The sequence below is a fragment of the Oncorhynchus keta genome, unplaced genomic scaffold (assembly GCF_023373465.1).
Source record: "Oncorhynchus keta strain PuntledgeMale-10-30-2019 unplaced genomic scaffold, Oket_V2 Un_contig_14421_pilon_pilon, whole genome shotgun sequence".
Lineage (NCBI taxonomy): Eukaryota > Metazoa > Chordata > Actinopteri > Salmoniformes > Salmonidae > Oncorhynchus > Oncorhynchus keta.
Genome location: NW_026278736.1, coordinates 1 through 19,850, shown reverse-complemented (window position 1 = coordinate 19,850; position 19,850 = coordinate 1). Strand labels below are relative to the sequence as shown.

The window sequence follows — 19,850 nt, the reverse complement described above, 5'->3', positions numbered from 1 at the left end:
AAAATAGATTTTAGATTCTTCAAAGAAGCCACCCTTTGCCGGATGACAGCTTTGCACACTCTTGGCATTCTCTCAACCAGCTGTTAGGTAGTCACCTGGAATGCATTTCAATTTTAACAGGTGTGCCTTGTTACAAGTTCATTTGTGGAATTTCTTTCCTTCTTAATGCGTTTGAGCCAATCAGTTGTGTTGTGACAAGGTAGGAAGAAGTTAGCCCTATTTGATAAAAGACCAAAGTCCATATTATGGCCAGAACAGCTTAAATAAGCAAAAGAGTAAATTTACAGTCCATCATTACTTTAAGACATGAAGGTCAGTCAATACGGAACATTTCAAGAACTTTTAAAGTTTATTCAAGTGCAGTCGCGAAAATCATCAAGCGCTGGCTCTCATGAGGACCGCCACAGGAAGGAAGACCCAGTGTTCCCTCTACTGCAGAGGATAAATTCTGGCTCTCATGAGGACCGCCACAGGAAAGGAAGACCCAGTGTTCCCTCTACTGCAACGGATCAGTTCATTAGAGTTACCAGCTTCAGAAAATGCAGCCCACATAAATGCTTCAGTTCAAATAACAGACACATCTCAACATCAACTGTTCAGAGGAGACTGAGTGAATCAGGCCTTCATGGTCGAATTGCTGCAGAGAAACCACTACTAAAGGACACCAATAAGAAGAAGAGACTTGCTTGGGCCAAGTAACACGAGCAATGGACATTTAGACTGGTGGAAATCTGTCCTTTGGTCTGATGAGAGATTTTTGGTTCCAACCGCCGTGACTTTGTGAGACGCAGAGTAGGTGAACGGATGATCTCCGGATGTGTGGTTCCCACCGTGAAGCATGGAGGAGGAGGTGTGGTTCCCTCCGTGAAGCATGGAGGAGGAGGTGTGGTTCCCTCCGTGAAGCATGGAGGTGGAGGTGTGATGGTGCATTCTGCAGTGATACACCATCCCATCTGGTTTGCGCTTAGTGGGACTATCATTTGTTTTTCATCAGGACAATGACCCAACACACATCCAGGCTGTGTAAGGGATATTGGACCAAGAAGGAGAGTGATGGAGTGCTGCATCAGATGACCTGGCCTCCACGATTACACAACCTCAACCCACTTGAGATGGTTTGGGATGAGTCGGACCGCAGAGTGAAGAAAAAGCAGCCAACAAATGCTCAGCATATGTGGGATCTCATTCAAGACTGTTGGAAAAGCATTCCAGGTGAGGCTGGTTGAGAGAATACAAAAAGTGTGCAAAGGGTGGCTATTTTGAAGAATCTCAAATATGAAATATACTTTTACTTGTTTTACACTTTTTCTGGTTACCACATGATTCCATACGTGTTATTCCATAGTGTTGATGTCTTCACTATTATTCTACACTGTAGACAATAGTACAACACTCATTGAGGGTTCACACACACACACACACACACACACACACACACACACACACACACACAGGTTACACACACACACACACACACACAGGTTACACACACACACAGGTTACACACACACACACACACACACACACACACACACACACACACACACACACACACACACACACACACACACACACACACACAACACAGGTTACAGAGAGAGCACAGCAGGTAAGGGAAGAGCCTGACAAACCAACTGTCTCACACCATGTTAACACTGGTTAGGCCAATAGCTCCTCCAGTTAATGTCCATTACTTTCTAGTTGGGGTTCAACTTGTCTTTAACATCTAATACATTGTGTGTGTCACTGCATGTATTGCTCCTGTCTGTCACCTTGCAGTTTGTACAGTCATATAATCACACATTTCTTCCAGGGTCTTTGTCAAAGGAATTAATGTAGGTTTTCCATCTCCCCTCTCCAGTATCTGTAAGCTGTATCCGTAAGATGGACCACCACTGTCCCTGGGTCAACAACTGTGTCGGGAGAAGAACCAGCGCTTCTTTGTGCTCTTCACTGTACGTACCTCATGTCAGGTCCTACCGTACCTCGGTGTAGGGGGAATCCTTCCTGACTGTACCTCATTATGGGGATCCTTCTGACTGTACCTCAGTGTAGGGGGATCCTTCCTGACTGTACCTCAGTGTAGGGGGATCCTTCCTGACTGTACCTCAGTGTAGGGGGATCCTTCCTGACTGTACCTCAGTGTACCTTCCTGACTCCTCAGTGTAGGGGGGATCCTTCCTGACTGTACCTCCAGTGTAGGGGATCCCTGACTCCTGACTTCCTGACTGTACCTCAGTGTAGGGGGAATCCTTCCTGACTGTACCTCAGTGTAGGGGGATCCTTCCTGACTGTACCTCAGTGTAGGGGGATCCTTCCTGACTGTACCTCATTATGTCACCTCACCTCCAGTGTAGGGGGAATCCTTCCTGACTGTACCTCAGTGTAGGGGGATCCTTCCCCTGACTGTACTCAGGTCCTAGTGTCAGTGTAGGGGGATCCTTCCTGACTGTACCTCATTATGTCAGGTCCTCAGTGTAGGGGGATCCTTCCTGACTGTACCTCATTATGTCAGGTCCTACCGTACCTCAGTGTAGGGATCCTTCCTGACTGTACCTCATTATGTCAGGGGGATCCTACCGTACCTCAGTGTAGGGGGATCCTTCCTGACTGTACCTCATTATGTCAGGTCCTACCGTGCCTCAGTGTAGGGGGAATCCTTCCTGACTGTACCTCAGTGTAGGGGGATCCTTCCTGACTGTACCTCAGTGTAGGGGGATCCTTCCTGACTGTACCTCATTATGTCAGGTCCTACCGTACCTCAGTGTAGGGGGATCCTTCCTGACTGTACCTCATTATGTCAGGTCCTCAGTGTAGGGGGATCCTTCCTGACTGTACCTCATTATGTCAGGTCCTACCGTACCTCAGTGTAGGGGGATCCTTCCTGACTGTACCTCATTATGTCAGGTCCTACCGTACCTCAGTGTAGGGGGGATCCTTCCTGACTGTACTCATTATGTCAGGTCCTGACTGTACCTCAGTGTAGGGGGAATCCTTCCTGACTGTACCTCAGTGTAGGGGGATCCTTCCTGACTGTACCCTCAGTGTAGGGGGATCCTTCCTGACTGTACCTCATTATGTCAGGTCCTACCGTACCTCAGTGTAGGGGGATCCTTCCTGACTGTACCTCATTATGTCAGGTCCTCAGTGTAGGGGGATCCTTCCTGACTGTACCTCATTATGTCAGGTCCTACCGTACCCCACTCAGTGTAGGGGGATCCTTCCTGACTGTACCTCATTATGTCAGGTCCTACCTCATTCTCAGTGGGGGAATCCTTCCTGACTGTACCTCAGTGTAGGGGGGATCCTTCCTGACTGTACCTCAGTGTAGGGGGATCCTTCCTGACTGTACCTCATTATGTCAGGTCCTACCGTACCTCAGTGTAGGGGGATCCTTCCTGACTGTACCTCATTATGTCAGGTCCTCAGTGTAGGGGGATCCTTCCTGACTGTACCTCATTATGTCAGGTCCTACCGTACCTCAGTGTAGGGGGATCCTTCCTGACTGTACCTCATTATGTCAGGTCCTACCGTACCTCAGTGTAGGGGGATCCTTCCTGACTGTACCTCATTATGTCAGGTCCTACCGTACCTCAGTGTAGGGGGAATCCTTCCTGACTGTACCTCAGTGTAGGGGGATCCTTCCTGACTGTACCTCATTATGTCAGGTCCTACCGTACCTCAGTGTAGGGGGATCCTTCCTGACTGTACCTCATTATGTCAGGTCCTACCGTACCTCAGTGTAGGGGGATCCTTCCTGACTGTACCTCATTATGTCAGGTCCTACCGTACCTCAGTGTAGGGGATCCTTCCTGACTGTACCTCATTATGTCAGGTCCTACCGTACCTCAGTGTAGGGGGAATCCTTCCTGACTGTACCTCAGTGTAGGGGGATCCTTCCTGACTGGTGTAGGGGGATCCTTCCTGACTGTACCTCATTATGTCAGGTCCTACCGTACCTCAGTGTAGGGGGATCCTTCCTGACTGTACCTGAGGTCTCAGTGTACCTTCCTGATGTATCATTATGTCAGGTCCTACCGTACCTCAGTGTAGGGGGATCCTTCCTGACTGTACCTCATTATGTCAGGTCCTACCGTACCTCAGTGTAGGGGGATCCTTCCTGACTGTACCTCATTATGTCAGGTCCTACCGTACCTCAGTGTAGGGGATCCTTCCTGACTGTACCTCATTATGTCAGGTCCTACCGTACCTCAGTGTAGGGGGATCCTTCCTGACTGTACCTCATTATGTCAGGTCCTCAGTGTAGGGGGATCCTTCCTGACTGTACCTCATTATGTCAGGTCCTACCGGTGGGGGAGTCCTTCCTGACTGTACCTCATTATGTCAGGTCCTACCGTACCTCAGTGTAGGGGGGATCCTTCCTGACTGTACCTCATTATGTCAGGTTCTACCATACCTCAGTGTAGGGGGGGATCCTTCCTGACTGTACCTCAGTGTAGGGGGGGATCCTTCCTGACTGTACCTCAGTGTAGGGGGGATCCTTCCTGACTGTACCTCAGTGTAGGGGGAATCCTTCCTGACTGTACCTCATTATGTCAGGTCCTACCATACCTCAGTGTAGGGGGGATCCTTCCTGACTGTACCTCATTATGTCAGGTCCTACCGTACCTCAGTGTAGGGGGGATCCTTCCTGACTGTACCTCATTATGTCAGGTCCTACCGTACCTCAGTGTAGGGGGGATCCTTCCTGACTGTACCTCATTATGTCAGGTCCTACCGTACCTCAGTGTAGGGGGGATCCTTCCTGACTGTACCTCATTATGTCAGGTCCTACCGTACCTCAGTGTAGGGGATCCTTCCTGACTGTACCTCATTATGTCAGGTCCTATCGTACCTCAGTGTAGGGGGAGTCCTTCCTGACTGTACCTCATTATGTCAGGTCCTCAGTGTAGGGGGATCCTTCCTGACTGTACCTCAGTGTAGGGGGGGATCCTTCCTGACTGTACCTCATTATGTCAGGTCCTACCGTACACTCAGTGTAGGGGGATCCTTCCTGACTGTACCTCATTATGTCAGGTTCTACCATACCAGTGTAGGGGAGTCCTTCCTGACTGTACCTCATTATGTCATGTCCTCAGTGTAGGGGGAATCCTGTAGGGGGGAATCCTGAGAGCTGTGGTGTCTGACTAGAGCTGTGGTGTCTGACTATTGCTTACATTAATGTCCAGCAAGTGATGTTTATCTATCCCAGCGTCTGTGTGGGTAATAACCCTTTATTCACTGTTTTCTCTCTCGCCCTCTTCCTCTCCACCTCTCTTTCTGTCTCTCTCTCTCCACCTCTCTTTCTGTCTCTCTCTCTCTCTCACTTCCTCTCCACCTCTTTTCTGTCTCTCTCTCTCCACCTCTCTTTCTGTCTCTCTCTCTCCATCTCTGTCTCTCTCTCTCTCTCTCTCACTTCCTCTCCACCTCTCTTTCTGTCTCTCTCTCTCTCCATCTCTCTCTCTCCCTTCCACTCCACCTCTATTTCTGTATCTCTCTCTCCTCCCTCTCTCCTTCCCCACTCCTCCTGTCTCTCCTCCCATCTCTCCTCCTCCCTCTCTCCTTCCCCACTCCTCCCCTCTCTCCTCCCGTCTCTCCTCCTCCCTCTCTCCTTCCCCACTCCTCCCCTCTCTCCTCCCGTCTCTCCTCCTGTCTCTCCTCCTTCCCCACTCCTCCTGTCTCTCCTCCCTCCCTCTCTCCTCCCCCTCTCCTCCTCCCTCTCTCCTTCCCCACTCCTCCCCTCTCTCCTCCTGTCTCTCCTCCTCCCTCTCTCCTTCCCCACTCCTCCCGTCTCTCCTCCTCCCTCTCTCCTTCCCCACTCCTCCCCTCTCCTCCTCCCCTCTCTCCTCCTCCTGTCTCTCCTCCTCCCTCTCTCCTTCCCCACTCCTCCCCTCTCTCCTCCCGTCTCTCCTCCCGTCTCTCCTCCTCCCCTCTCCTTCCCCACTCCTCCCCTCTCTCCTCCCGTCTCTCCTCCTCCCCTCTCTCCTCCCGTCTCTCCTCCTCCCTCTCTCCTTCCCCACTCCTCCCCTCTCTCCTCCCGTCTCTCCTCCCCGTCTCTCCTCCTCCCTCTCTCCTTCCCCACTCCTCCCCTCTCTCCTCCCGTCTCTCCCTCCTCCCCTCTCTCCTCCCGTCTCCTCCTCCTCCCTCTCCCTTCCCCACTCCTCCCCTCTCTCCTCCCGTCTCTCCTCCTCCCTCTCTCCTTCCCCACTCCTCCCCTCTCTCCTCCCCCTCTCCTCCTCCCTCTCTCTTCCCCACTCCTCCCCTCTCTCCTCCCCTCTCTCCTCCTCCCTCTCTCCTTCCCCACTCCTCCCCTCTCTCCTCCCGTCTCTCCTCCTCCTCTCTCCTCCTGTCTCTCCTCCTCCCCTCTCTCCTCCGTCTCTCCCCTCCTCCTCTCCTTCCCCACTCCTCCCCTCTCTCCTCCCGTCTCTCCTCCCCCTCTCTCCTTCCCCACTCCCTCCCCTCTCTCCTCCCGTCTCCCCTCCTCCCTCTCTCCTTCCCCACTCCTCCCCTCTCTCCTCCCCTCTCTCCTCCTCCCTCTCTCCTTCCCCACTCCTCCCCTCTCTCCTCCCGTCTCTCCTCCTCCCTCTCTCCTTTCCCCACTCCTCCCCTCTCTCCTCCCCTCTCTCCTCCTCCCTCTCCTTCCCCACTCCTCCCCTCTCTCCTCCCGTCTCTCCTCCTCCCTCTCTCCTCCTGTCTCTCCTCCTCCCTCTCTCCTCCCGTCTCTCCTCCCTCTCTCCTTCCCCACTCCTCCCCTCTCTCCTCCTGTCTCTCCTCCTCCCTCTCTCCTTCCCCACTCCTCCCCTCTCCTCCTCCTCCCTCTCCCTCCTCTCTCCTTCCCCCCCACTCCTCCCCTCTCTCCTCCTGTCTCTCCTCCCACCTCTCTCCTCCCGTCTCTCCTCCTCCCTCTCTCCTTCCCCACTCCTCCCTCTCTCTCTCCTCCTGTCTCTCCTCCTCCCTCTCTCCTTCCCCACTCCTCCCCTCTCTCCTCCTGTCTCTCCTCCTCCTCTCTCCTTCCCCACTCCTCCCCTCTCTCCTCCTGTCTCTCCTCCCCGTCTCTCCTCCCTCTCTCCTCCTGTCTCTCCTCCTCCCTCTCTCCTTCCCCACTCCTCCCCTCTCTCCTCCTGTCTCTCCTCCTCCCTCTCTCCTTCCCCACTCCTCCCTCTCTCCTCCCCTCTCTCCTTCCCCACTCCTCCCCTCTCTCCTCCTGTCTCTCCTCCTCCCCTCTCTCCTCCTGTCTCTCCTCCTCCCTCCTCCTCCTGTCTCTCCTCCTCCTCTCTCCTTCCCCACTCCTCCCCTCTCTCCTCCCGTCTCTCCTCCTCCCTCTCTCCTTCCCCACTCCTCCCCTCTCTCCTCCTGTCTCTCCTCCTCCCTCTCTCCTTCCCCACTCCCCCCTCTCTCCTCCCTCCTGTCTCTCCTCCCGTCCTCTCCTCCCCTCTCTCCTCCTGTCTCTCCTCCTCCCCTCTCTCCTTCCCCACTCCTCCCCTCTCTCCTCCTGTCTCTCCTCCTCCCTCTCTCCTTCCCCACTCCTCCCCTCTCTCCTCCCCTCTCCCTTCCCCACTCCTCCCCTCTCTCCTCCTGTCTCTCCTCCTCCCTCTCTCCTCCTGTCTCTCCTCCTCCCTCTCTCCTCCTGTCTCTCCTCCTCCCCTCTCTCCTCTCTTCAGATGTACATAGCTCTGATCTCGGTCTACGCCCTCTGCCTCAGTTTCCTACAGTTCTACAGCTGTGTCAATGACCAGTGGAATGGTAGGCTACTGTTTACTGCTACATTCACTGTGGTAGGCTACTGTTTACTGCTACATTCACTGTGGTAGGCTACTGTTTACTGCTACATTCACTGTGGTAGGCTACTGTTACATTCACTGTGGTAGGCTACTGTTTACTGCTACATTCACTGTGGTAGGCTACTGTTTACTGCTACATTCACTGTGGTAGGCTACTGTTTACTGCTACATTCACTGTGGTAGGCTACTGTTTACTGCTACATTCACTGTGGTAGGCTACTGTTTACTGCTACATTCACTGTGGTAGGCTACTGTTTACTGCTACATTCACTGTGGTAGGCTACTGTTACATTCACTGTGGTAGGCTACTGTGTTTCTACGTTTCACTTTGGTGGCGAAGTAGTGGTGGGTAGTATCTGGGGCTTTGGTGGTGGGTAGTGGTGGGTAGTATATGGGGCTTTGGTGGTGGGTAGTGGTGGGTAGTATCTGGGGCTTTGGTGGCGAAGTAGTGGTGGGTAGTATCTGGGGCTTTGGTGGTGGGTAGTGGTGGGTAGTATATGGGGCTTTGGTGGCGAAGTAGTGGTGGGTAGTATCTGGGGCTTTGGTGGCGAAGTAGTGGTGGGTAGTATCTGGGGCTTTGGTGGTGGGTAGTGGTGGGTAGTATATGGGGCTTTGGTGGTGGGTAGTGGTGGGTAGTATATGGGGCTTTGGTGGTGGGTAGTGGTGGGTAGTATATGGGGCTTTGGTGGTGGGTAGTGGTGGGTAGTATATGGGGCTTTGGTGGTGGGTAGTGGTGGGTAGTATATGGGGCTTTGGTGGTGGGTAGTGGTGGGTAGTATATGGGGCTTTGGTGGTGGGTAGTGGTGGGTAGTATATGGGGCTTTGGTGGTGGGTAGTGGTGGGTAGTATCTGGGGCTTTGGTGACAAAACGGATGGCACTGTGATAGACTCCATCCAATTTATTGAGTAGGGTATTGGAGGCTATTTTGTGAATGACATCGCCCAAAGTCGAGGATCGGTAGTATGGTCAGTTTTACGAGGGCATGTTTGGCAGCATGAGTGAAGGATGCATTGTTGAGAAATAGAAAGCTGATTCTAGATTTAATTTCGGATTGGAGATGCTTATTGTGAGTCTGGAAGGAGAGTTTTCAGTCTAACCAGACACCTACGTATTTGTAGTTGTCCACATATTCTAAGAACCGTCCAGAGTAGTGATGCTGGACGGGCGGGCGGGTGCGGACAGCGATCGGTTTAAGAGCATGCATTTAGTTTTACTTGCATTTAAGAGCAGTTGGAGGCCACGGAAGGAGAGTTGTATGGCATTGAAGCTTGTCTGGAGGTTAGTTAACACAGTGTCCAAAGAAGGGCCAGAAGTATACAGAATGGTGTCTGCATAGAGGTGGATCAGAGAATCACCAGCAGCAAGAGCGACATCATTGATGTATACATAGAAGAGAGTCGGCCCGAGAATTGAACCCTGTGGCACCCCCATAGAGACTGCCAGAGGTCCGGACAGCAGTCCCTCCGATTTGAGAAGTAGTTGGTGAACCAGGTGAGGCAGTCATTTGAGAAGCCAAGGCTATTGAGTCTGCCGATAAGAATGCTGTGATTGACAGAGTCGAAAACCTTGGCCAGGTCGATGAATAATGTGTAATAAAAGGGTCCAGGCCAATTGGAAACAATACCTATTTTACCAAGTGGCTGATGGACCTCTTCAGCTTGCTGGGGGATGGGCCTAGCACAGGCTAGCTCCAGGCTAATTGGTACTTTCTTCGTGACAGAGACGTTAGCCAGGGGGTAGCCCTAGGATAGCCGCTAGCTAGCTGTGATGATCCAGATGAGAAGGTTCAGAGCTTGAGGTAGGTATCAGTATATGTGGGGAAAAAGAGTCCAGTATGCTCTGGGTTGAATATCGCTGTGCAGACTGGCAGGAGTTGTCCGGGCTAAAGGTTAGCTTATGACCTCGAGCAGTGGCTAGCTGACTACTAGCTTCTGTTGGGGCTTCTGGTTCTAAAGTAAAGAAAATAACAGATCTATACCACATTGGGTGAGGCGCGTTGCAGGAGAGTATGTTGAAGTTGAAGTTTAAAAAATATTTTAAAAATAAATGCGAAGAAAAATATATATACATGTTACGCGACAAGACGAAGACAAAGATGCCTGACTGCTACGCCATCTTGGATATGATGATGAAATAATGATGATGATGATGATGAAATAATGAGGATGATGATGAAATAATAATGAAGAAGATTGATGATGTTTATAATAATGATGATGATGATGATACATTTGATTCTAAATGCTTTTAAATGTTAATAGAACCTTTATGATCAGAGGACAAAATAATGACACCCCTCTCCTCCTCTGACAAAATAATGACACCCCTCTCCTCCTCTGTCAAAATAATGACACTTCTCTCCTCTGACAAAATAATGACACCCCTCTCCTCCTCTGACAAAATAATGACACTTCTCTCCTAATCTGTCAAAATAATGACACTTCTCTCCTAATCTGTCAAAATAATGACACTTCTCTCCTCTGTCAAAATAATAACACCCTCTCCTCCTCTGTCAAAATAATGACACCTCTCTCCTCTCCCACAAATCCATCTCCCAGAATGCACCGACTTCTCTCCGCCAGTGGCGGTGATGCTGATGATCTTCCTCTGTCTGGAGGCCTTCCTCTTCCTCACCTTCACCGTGGTGATGTTCGAACGCAGATACACTCCATCTGCAACGACGAGACGGTGAGGCACCAAGCTCTGTGGTCGCGCCACTTAAAGGAAGTGTCAAGGTTAACACATTATTACTGACACCGTGCCCAGCCTGCAGTGGTGGAAAAAGCTCTGTGGTCGTTAACACCAGCCTGCAGTGGTGGAAAAAGCTCTCAATTCTCATACTTGAGTAAAAGTAAAGATACTTTAATAGATAATGAATCAAGTAAAAGTAAAAGTCACCCGGTAAAATACTACTTGAGTAAAAGTCACCCAGTAAAATACTACTTGAGTAGAAGTCACCCAGTAAAATACTACTTGAGTAGAAGTCACCCAGTAAAATACTACTTGCGTAAAAGTCACCCAGTAAAATACTACTTGAGGAGAAGTCACCCAGTAAAATACTACTTGAGTAAAAGTCACCCAGTAAAATACTACTTGAGTAAAAGTCACCCAGTAAAATACTACTTGAGTAAAAGTCACCCAGTAAAATGCTACTTGAGTAAAAGTCAGCCAGTAAAATGCTACTTGAGTAAAAGTCACCCGGTAAAATACTACTTGAGTAAAAGTCACCCAGTAAAATACTACTTGAGTAAAGTCACCCGGTAAAATACTACTTCACTAAAAGTCACCCGGTAAAATACTACTTGAGTAAAAGTCACCCGGTAAAATACTACTTGAGAAAAAGTGAAAGTCACCCAGGTAAAATACTACTTGAGTAAAAGTATTTGGTTTTAAATGTACGTACGTATCGAAAGTTAATGGACAAGTGCAGTTGAAGTCGGAAGTTTACATACACTTAGGTTGGACTCATTAAAACTCGTTTTTCAACCACTCCACAAATTTCTTGTTAACAAACTATAGTTTTGACAAGTCGGTTAGGACATCTACTTTGTGATTTTTCCACCAATTATTTACAGATGATTTAATTTATAATTTACTGTATCACAATTCCAGTGGGTCAGGAGTTTACATACACTAAGCTGACTGCCTTTAAACAGCTTGGAAAATTCCAGAAAATTATGTCATGGCTTTAGAAGCTTCTGCTAGGCTAATTGACATCATTTGAGTCATTTGGAGGTGTACCTGTGGATGTATTTCAAGGCCTAGCTTCAAACTCAGTGCCTTTTTGCTTGACATCTTGGGAAAATCAAAAGAAATCAGCCAAGACCTCAGAAAAAAACTATTGTAGACCTCCACAAGTCTGGTTCATCCTTGGGAGCATTTTCCAAACACCTGAAGATACTACGTTCATCTGCACAAACAATAGTACGCAAGTATAAACACCATGGGTCCAAGCAGCTGTCATACCGCTCAGGAAGAAGACTCATTCTGTCTCCTAGAGATGAATGTATTTTGGTGTGAAAAGAGCAAATCAATCTCAGAACAGCAGCAAAGGACCTTGTGAAGATGCTGGAGGAAACGGGTACAAAAGTATCTATATCCACAGCAAAACGAGTCCTATATCGACATAACCTGAAAGGCCGCCCAGCAAGGAAGAAACCACTGCTCCAAAACCGCCATAAAAAGCCAGATTACGGTTTGCAACTGCACATGGGGACAAAGATTGTACTTCTTGGAGAAATGTCCTCTGGTCTGATGAAACAAAAATGGAACTGTTTGGCCGTAATGACCATCATCATGTTTGGAGGAAAAAGGGGGAAGCTTGCGAGCCAAAGAACACCATCCCAACCGTGAAGCACGGGGGTGGCAGCATCATGTTGTGGTGGTGCTTTGCTGCAGGAGGGACTGGTGCACGTCACAAAATAGATGGCATCATGAGGGGGGAAAATTATGTGGATATATTGAAGCAACATCTCAAGACTTCAGTCAGGAAGTTAAAGCTTGGTCGTTAATGGGTCTTCCAAATGGACAATGACCCCAAGCATACTTCCAAAGTTGTGGCAAAATGGCTTAAGGACAACAAAGTCAAGGTATTGGAGTGGCCATCACAAAGCCCTGACCTCAGTCCTATAGAAAATGTGTGGGCAGAACTGAAAAAGCTTGTGCGAGCAAGGAGGCCTACAAACCTGACTCAGTTACATCAGCTCTGTCAGGAGGAATGGGCCAAAATTCACCCAACTTATTGTGGGAAGCTTGCGGAAGGCTACCCGAAACGTTTGACCCAAGTTAAACAATTTAAAGGCAATGCTACCAAATACTAATTGAGTGTATGTAAACTTCTGACCCACTGGGAATGTGATGAAAGAAATAAAAGCTGAAATAAATCATTCTCTCTTCTATTATTGTGACATTTCACATTCTTAAAATAAAGTGGTGATCCTAACTGACCTGAGACAGGGAATTTTTACTAAGATCAAATGTCAGGAATTGTGAAGAACTGAGTTTAAATGTATTAGGCTAAGGTGTATGTAAACTTCTGACTTCAACTGTATGTCTCCTACAATCGCATCAGAAGGGAGAAGACAGAATGATACTCTACTATATAGTTCTACATACCACTTCAGATCAGGTCCCTTTTTACTGGTGGGGGCCTTCTGAGGGGTGGGGCTTGTCTGGTGGGTGTGGCTTGTCTGAGGGGTGGGGCTTATTACAGCTCCCCTACTTTGTGCAATTTCTGCCTGAAGACATACCCAAATCTAACAGCCTGTAGCTCAGGCACAGAACCAAGGATATGCATATTCTTGATATCATTTGAAGGAAAACACTCTGAAGTTTGTGTTCATGTGAATTGAATGTAGGAGAATATAACACAATAGATCTGGTTTAGATAAAACATTGAAATAAACCATCTGTTTTTTATTTTTTTTTATTTTTGTATCATCTTTAAAATTAACAAGATAAAACAAACATTCAGACAGGATGATGGGGACAATTTCAGTGAAAATATAAGAGGGCAACACAGTACTTGTGCAAAGTTTCAGAATGATAACTTCCAAAATGAGTGTGCTACATGACATTTATCATGAAGTCAACCAGGTGTCCCACACAAGTAGCCCAAATGTACCCAAGTGGCCAAATTGGTGAAGGTATACATTTAGAAACAAATAACTAAATACAAAATACCAAAATGTTACTCTAACACCCCCCAAGAAAATGAGAAAAAAATGGGGGAAGAAATATAGGAATAAATATATATACATTTACAAAATAACATGGGTAACTATTTACACACTTTCAATATTTGTTAGACCCTCAGTCCTCTATCAAATCAAATTATTTATATAGCCCCAGCCTAAAACCCCAAACAGCAAGCAATGCAGGTGTAGAAGTACGGTGGCTAGGAAAAACTCCCTAGAAAGGCCAAAACCTAGGAAGAAACCTAGAGAGGAACCAGGCTATGTGGGGTGGGGGTGGCCAGTCCTCTTCTGGCTGTGCCGGGTGGAGATTATAACAGAACATGGCCAAGATGTTCAAATGTTCATAAATGACCAGCATAATAATAAGGCAGAACAGTTGAAACTGGAGCAGCAGCACGGCCAGGTGGACTGGGGACAGCAAGGAGTCATCATGTCAGGTAGTCCTGGGGCATGGTCCGAGGGCTCAGGTCCTCCGAGAGAGAGAGAGAAAGAAAGAGAGAATTAGAGAGAGCATACTTAAATTCACACAGGACACCAGATAGGACAGGAGAAGTACTCCAGATATAACAAACTGACCCTAGCCCCCGACACAAACTACTGCAGCAAAAATACTGGACGCTTAGACAGGAGGGGTCAGGAGACACTGTGGCCCCATCCGATGACACCCCGGACAGGGCCAAACAGGAAGGATATAACCCCACCCACTTTGCCAAAGCTCAGCCCCCACACCACTAGAGGGATATCTTCAACCACCAACTTACCTTCCTGAGACAAGGCTGAGTATAGCCCACAAAGATCTCCGCCACGGGCACAACCCAAGGGGGGCGCCAACCCAGACAGGAAGATCACATCAGTGACTCAACCCACTCAAGTGACGCACCCCTCCTAGGGACGGTATGGAAGAGCCCTAGTAAGCCAGTGACTCAGCCCCTGTAATAGGAGATGACTCAGCCCCTGAGTTATCTCCGAGTCTGACTGGACTACAGATCATTCTGGTCCCTGAGTCCTCTCCTAGTCTGACTGGACTACAGATCATTCTGGTCCCTGAGTCCTCTCCTAGTCTGACTGGACTACAGATCATTCTGGTCCCTGAGTCATCTCCTAGTCTGACTGGACTACAGATCATTCTGGTCCCTGAGTCGTCTCCTAGTCTGACTGGACTACAGATCATTCTGGTCCCTGAGTCATCTCCTAGTCTGACTGGACTACAGATCATTCTGGTCCCTGAGTCGTCTCCTAGTCTGACTGGACTACAGATCATTCTGGTCCCTGAGTCATCTCCTAGTCTGACTGGACTACAGATCATTCTGGTCCCTGAGTCATCTCCTAGTCTGACTGGACTACAGATCATTCTGGTCCCTGAGTCATCTCCTAGTCTGACTGGACTACAGATCATTCTGGTCCCTGAGTCATCTCCTAGTCTGACTGGACTACAGATCATTCTGGTCCCTGAGTCATCTCCTACTCTGACTGGACTACAGATCATTCTGGTCCCTGAGTAATCTCCTAGTCTGACTGGACTACAGATCATTCTGGTCCCTGAGTCATCCCCTAGTCTGACTGGACTACAGATCATTCTGGTCCCTGAGTCATCTCCTAGTCTGACTGGACTACAGATCATTCTGGTCTCTGAGTCGTCTCCTAGTCTGACTGGACTACAGATCGTTCTGGTCCAACTCCTTCAGTTTTCCCTGATATCCATGAACAAATAGAACAAAATGTCTGTCCTGAATCGACCTAGTTGAGGCAGCAGTAGCACGGTTTCGTTAAAATAGTGTGTTGACTAAAGTGTCTGTCTGTTGTCTGTGTCTGTCTGTCTGTCGGTGTCTGTTTCATCTCCCAGGAGATCGAGCGTCTGAAGAATGAGAAGCCGACGTGGGAGCGGCGTGTGCGCTGGGAGGGGATGAAGGCAGTGTTCGGAGGCCCGCCCTCCTTCCTCTGGTTCAACCCATTCACCGGCCTGCGTCTGCGGCGCCTACTGATGACGCGTACACGCCGTAGTGGTGTGGAGTTCTCTGTCTGAGGGCTGAGCAGCCAAACACAGCTCTTCCCCGTCTGATAGCCTTGGACCTCTGGACCGTCTGATACCCCAGACCTCTCTGGACCGTCTGGTACCCCGGACCTCTCTGGACCGTCTGGTACCCCGGACCTCTCTGGACCGTCTGGTACCCCCGGACCTCTCTGGACCGTCTGATACCCCGGACCTCTCTGGACCGTCTGATACCCCCGGACCTCTCTGGACCGTCTGATACCCCGGACCTCTCTGGACCGTCTGATACCCCGGACCTCTCTGGACAGTCTGATACCCCGGACCTCTCTGGACCGTCTGATACCCCCGGACCTCTCTGGACCGTCCTGATACCCCGGACCTCTCTGGAATGTCTGGTACCCCCGGACCTCTCTGGACAGTCTGATACCCCCGGACCTCTCTGGACCGTCTGGTACCCCCGGACCTCTCTGGACAGTCTGGTACCCCGGACCTCTGGACCGTCTGATATCCCCGGACCTCTCTGGACCGTCTGGTACCCCGGACCTCTGGACCGTCTGATATCCCCGGACCTCTCTGGACCGTCTGGTACCCCGGACCTCTCTGGACCGTCTGATACCCCGGACCTCTCTGGACCGTTGAACACATCATGGGGGTTCTGGTGGTACCTCTGGACTGATAGGATGGGGGTGATCTGTGACCTACGTAATGTAGAACAGCTGTACCCCCATACACACTACAGGGGCTCCCCTGAAGTCCCTGACTCTCTGCCCTTAGAAAAAGTGCTTCCAGCATGGCTGTCTCCACCCCACTGACAGGGAGACCTGTATCTGGGTCTGTCCTCCACACAGAGAGACTAGGGCTTTATCTGGGTCTGTCCTCCACACAGAGAGACTTTTTATCTGGGTCTGTCCTCCACACAGAGAGACTAGGGCTTCATCTGGGTCTGTCCTCCACACAGAGAGACTAGGGCTTTATCTGGGTCTGTCCTCCACACAGAGAGACCTTTGCCCCTGATGCAGCAGACTGAACAACAGGTTGACCTGTGACCTGGACCATGTTCAGGACCATGTTCAGGACCATGTTCAGGACCATGTTCAGGACCATGTCCAGGACCATGTCCAGGACCATGTTCAGGAGACTCAAATGGGACAACACCTGACCTCTGCCCCTGATGCAGCAGACCATGTTCAGGACCATGTTCAGGACCATGTTCAGGACCATGTCCAGGACCATGTTCAGGAGACTCAAATGGGACAACACCTGACCTCTGATGCCCCATGATGCAGGACCAGACCATGACCTCTGCCCCTGATGGCAGACCATGTTCAGGACCATGTTCAGGACCATGTCCAGGACCATGTTCAGGAGACTCAAATGGGACAACACCTGACCTCTGCCCCTGATGCAGCAGACCATGTTCAGGACCATGTTCAGGACCATGTTCAGGAGACTCAAATGGGACAACACCTGACCTCTGCCCCTGATGCAGCAGACCATGTTCAGGACCATGTTCAGGACCATGTTCAGGAGACTCAAATGGGACAAACACATTTAAATGGGGGAGGTTCTACCAGAATGAAGCAAATCCGAAATGCTAAAAAATGTATTTTTGTTGATTCTTTGTATTTTGTCTCATTGGTTGTTTTCCCTCCTTGGTTAGGAGCTGCTACAGTGTTTCCCAGACCCCAGGGCCCCCTTTACCAGTGTTTCCCAAGTCCCCCTTTACCAGTGTTTCCCAAGTCCCCCCTTTACCAGTGTTTCCCAAGTCCCCCCTTTACCAGTGTTTCCCAAGGCCCCCTTTACCAGTGTTTCCCAAGTCCCCCTTTACCAGTGTTTCCCAAGTCCCCCCTTTACCAGTGTTTCCCAAGTCCCCCCTTTACCAGTGTTTCCCAAGGCCCCCTTTACCAGTGTTTCCCAAGTCCCCCCTTTACCAGTGTTTCCCAGACCCCAAGTCCCCCCTTTACCAGTGTTTCCCAGACCCCAAGTCCCCCCTTTACCAGTGTTTCCCAGACCCCAAGTTCCCCCTTTACCAGTGTTTCCCAGACCCCAATTCCCCCCTTTACCAGTGTTTCCCAGACCCCAAGTCCTCCCCTTTACCAGTGTTTCCCAGACCCCAAGTCCTCCCCTTTACCAGTGTTTCCCAAGCCCCCCTTTACCAGTGTTTCCCAGACCCCAAGTCCCCCTTTACCAGTGTTTCCCAGCCCCCAAGTCCCCCTTTACCAGTGTTTCCCAGACCCCAAGTCCTCCCCTTTACCAGTGTTTCCCAGACCCCAAGTCCCCCCCTTTACCAGTGTTTCCCAAGTCCCCCCCTTTACCAGTGTTTCCCAGACCCCAAGTCCTCCCCTTTACCAGTGTTTCCCAGACCCCAAGTCCCCCTTTACCAGTGTTTCCCAAGTCCCCCCTTTACCAGTGTTTCCCAAGTCCTCCCCTTTACCAGTGTTTCCCAAGTCCTCCCCTTTACCAGTGTTTCCCAGACCCCAAGTCCCCCCTTTACCAGTGTTTCCCAAGTCCCCCCTTTACCAGTGTTTCCCAAGTCCCCCCTTTCCCAGTGTTTCCCAAGTCCCCCCTTTACCAGTGTTTCCCAAGTCCCCCCCTTTACCAGTGTTTCCCAAGTCCCCCCCTTTACCAGTGTTTCCCAGACCCCAAGTCCCCCCCCTTTACCAGTGTTTCCCAGACCCCAAGTCCTCCCCTTTACCAGTGTTTCCCAGACCCCAAGTCCCCCTTTACCAGTGTTTCCCAGACCCCAAGTCCTCCCCTTTACCAGTGTTTCCCAGACCCCAATTCCCCCCTTTACCAGTGTTTCCCAGACCCCAAGTCCCCCCCTTTACCAGTGTTTCCCAGACCCCAAGTCCTCCCCTTTACCAGTGTTTCCCAGACCCCAATTCCCCCCCTTTACCAGTGTTTCCCAGCCCCCAAGTCCTGTCCCCCCTTTACCAGTGATTCCCAGCCCCCAAGTCCTGTCCCCCCTTTACCAGTGATTCCCAGCCCCCAAGTCCTGTCCCCCCTTTACCAATGTTTCCCAAGTCCCCCCTTTACCAGTGTTTCCCAGCCCCCAAGTCCTGCCCCCTTTACCAGTGATTCCCAGCCCCCAAGTCCTGTCTCCCCCTTTACCAGTGTTTCCCAGACCCCAAGTCCCCCCTTTAACAATGTTTCCCAGACCCTGTCCTGTCCCGCCCTTTACAAATGCTTCCCATACTTGGAGCTTTGGGTTTTTCCCAACTGGCACCCTATTCCTATATAGTGCACTACTTTAGACCAGAGCCCTATGGCACCCTATTCCCTATATAGTGCACTACTTTAGACCAGAGCCCTATGGCACCCTATTCCCTATATAGTGCACTACTTTAGACCAGAGCCCTATGGCACCCTATTCCCTATATAGTGCACTACTTTAGACCAGAGCCATAGGAAGTGCATTATTTAGGAATAGGCAGCCAGTTGGAACACACAGCCTTTAATACAAACGTCATTGGTGAAGCAATGGGTCTGTCAACCAACAGGAAGCTTGTAGTGACAGTCTTTATAACAACTGATGAAGGCTAATTCAGTCCACCATTTTGTTCCCCCTCAGCCCTCCTGACCTCCCTGATGATGAAGGCTAAATCAGTCCACCATTTTGTTCCCCCTCAGCCCTCCTGACCTCCCTCATGATGAAGGCTAATTCAGTCCACCATTTTGTTCCCCCTCAGCCCTCCTGACCTCCCTGATGATGAAGGCTAATTCAGTCCACCATTTTGTTCCCCCTCAGCCCTCCTGACCTCCCTGATGATGAAGGCTAATTCAGTCCACCATTTTGTTCCTCCTCAGCCCTCCTGACCTCCCTGATGATGAAGGCTAATTCAGTCCACCATTTTGTTCCCCTCAGCCCTCCTGACCTCCCTGATGATTAAGGTTAATTCAGTCCACCATTTTGTTCCCCCTCAGTTCCTCCCCTCAGCCCTCCTGACCTCCCTGATGATGAAGGCTAATTCAGTCCACCATTTTGTTCCCCCTCAGCCCTCCTGACCTCCCCTCATGATGAAGGCTAATTCAGTCCACCATTTTGTTCCCCCTCAGCCCTCCTGACCTCCCTGATGATGAAGGCTAATTCAGTCCACCATTTTGTTCCCCTCAGCCCTCAGCCCTCCTGACCTCCCTCATGATGAAGGTTAATTCAGTCCACCATTTTGTTCCTCCTCCCCTCAGCCCTCCTGACCTCCCTCATGATGAAGGCTAATTCAGTCCACCATTTTGTTCCTCCTCAGCCCTCCTGACCTCCCTCATGATGAAGTCCACCATTTTGTTCCTCCTAGCCCTCCTGATCCCTCAGTCCACCATTTTGTTCCCCCTCAGCCCTCCTGACCTCCCTGATGATGAAGGCTAATTCAGTCCACCATTTTGTT

The 19,850-nt window shown here is 50.2% G+C and overlaps 1 long non-coding RNA gene and 1 pseudogene across 8 annotated transcripts; one reads left to right on the top strand and one right to left on the bottom strand.

The window, feature by feature from the left end:
* Positions 1–1,861: 1,861 nt before the first annotated feature.
* Positions 1,862–15,542, top strand: LOC127918527 (palmitoyltransferase ZDHHC7-like; annotated as a pseudogene).
* Positions 15,543–18,970: 3,428 nt separating this feature from the next.
* LOC127918526 (uncharacterized) lies at positions 18,971–19,850 on the bottom strand. Of its 8 annotated transcripts, none has more exons than XR_008100314.1 (5): positions 19,811–19,846; positions 19,664–19,722; positions 19,416–19,534; positions 19,168–19,285; positions 18,971–19,108 (listed from the first exon to the last, which is right to left on the bottom strand). It is a non-coding gene; the product is annotated as an uncharacterized LOC127918526 (long non-coding RNA). The 8 variants fall into 8 exon arrangements; XR_008100317.1 differs by having other exon boundaries at positions 19,416–19,474; XR_008100318.1 differs by lacking the exon at positions 19,664–19,722 and having other exon boundaries at positions 19,416–19,474; positions 19,811–19,850.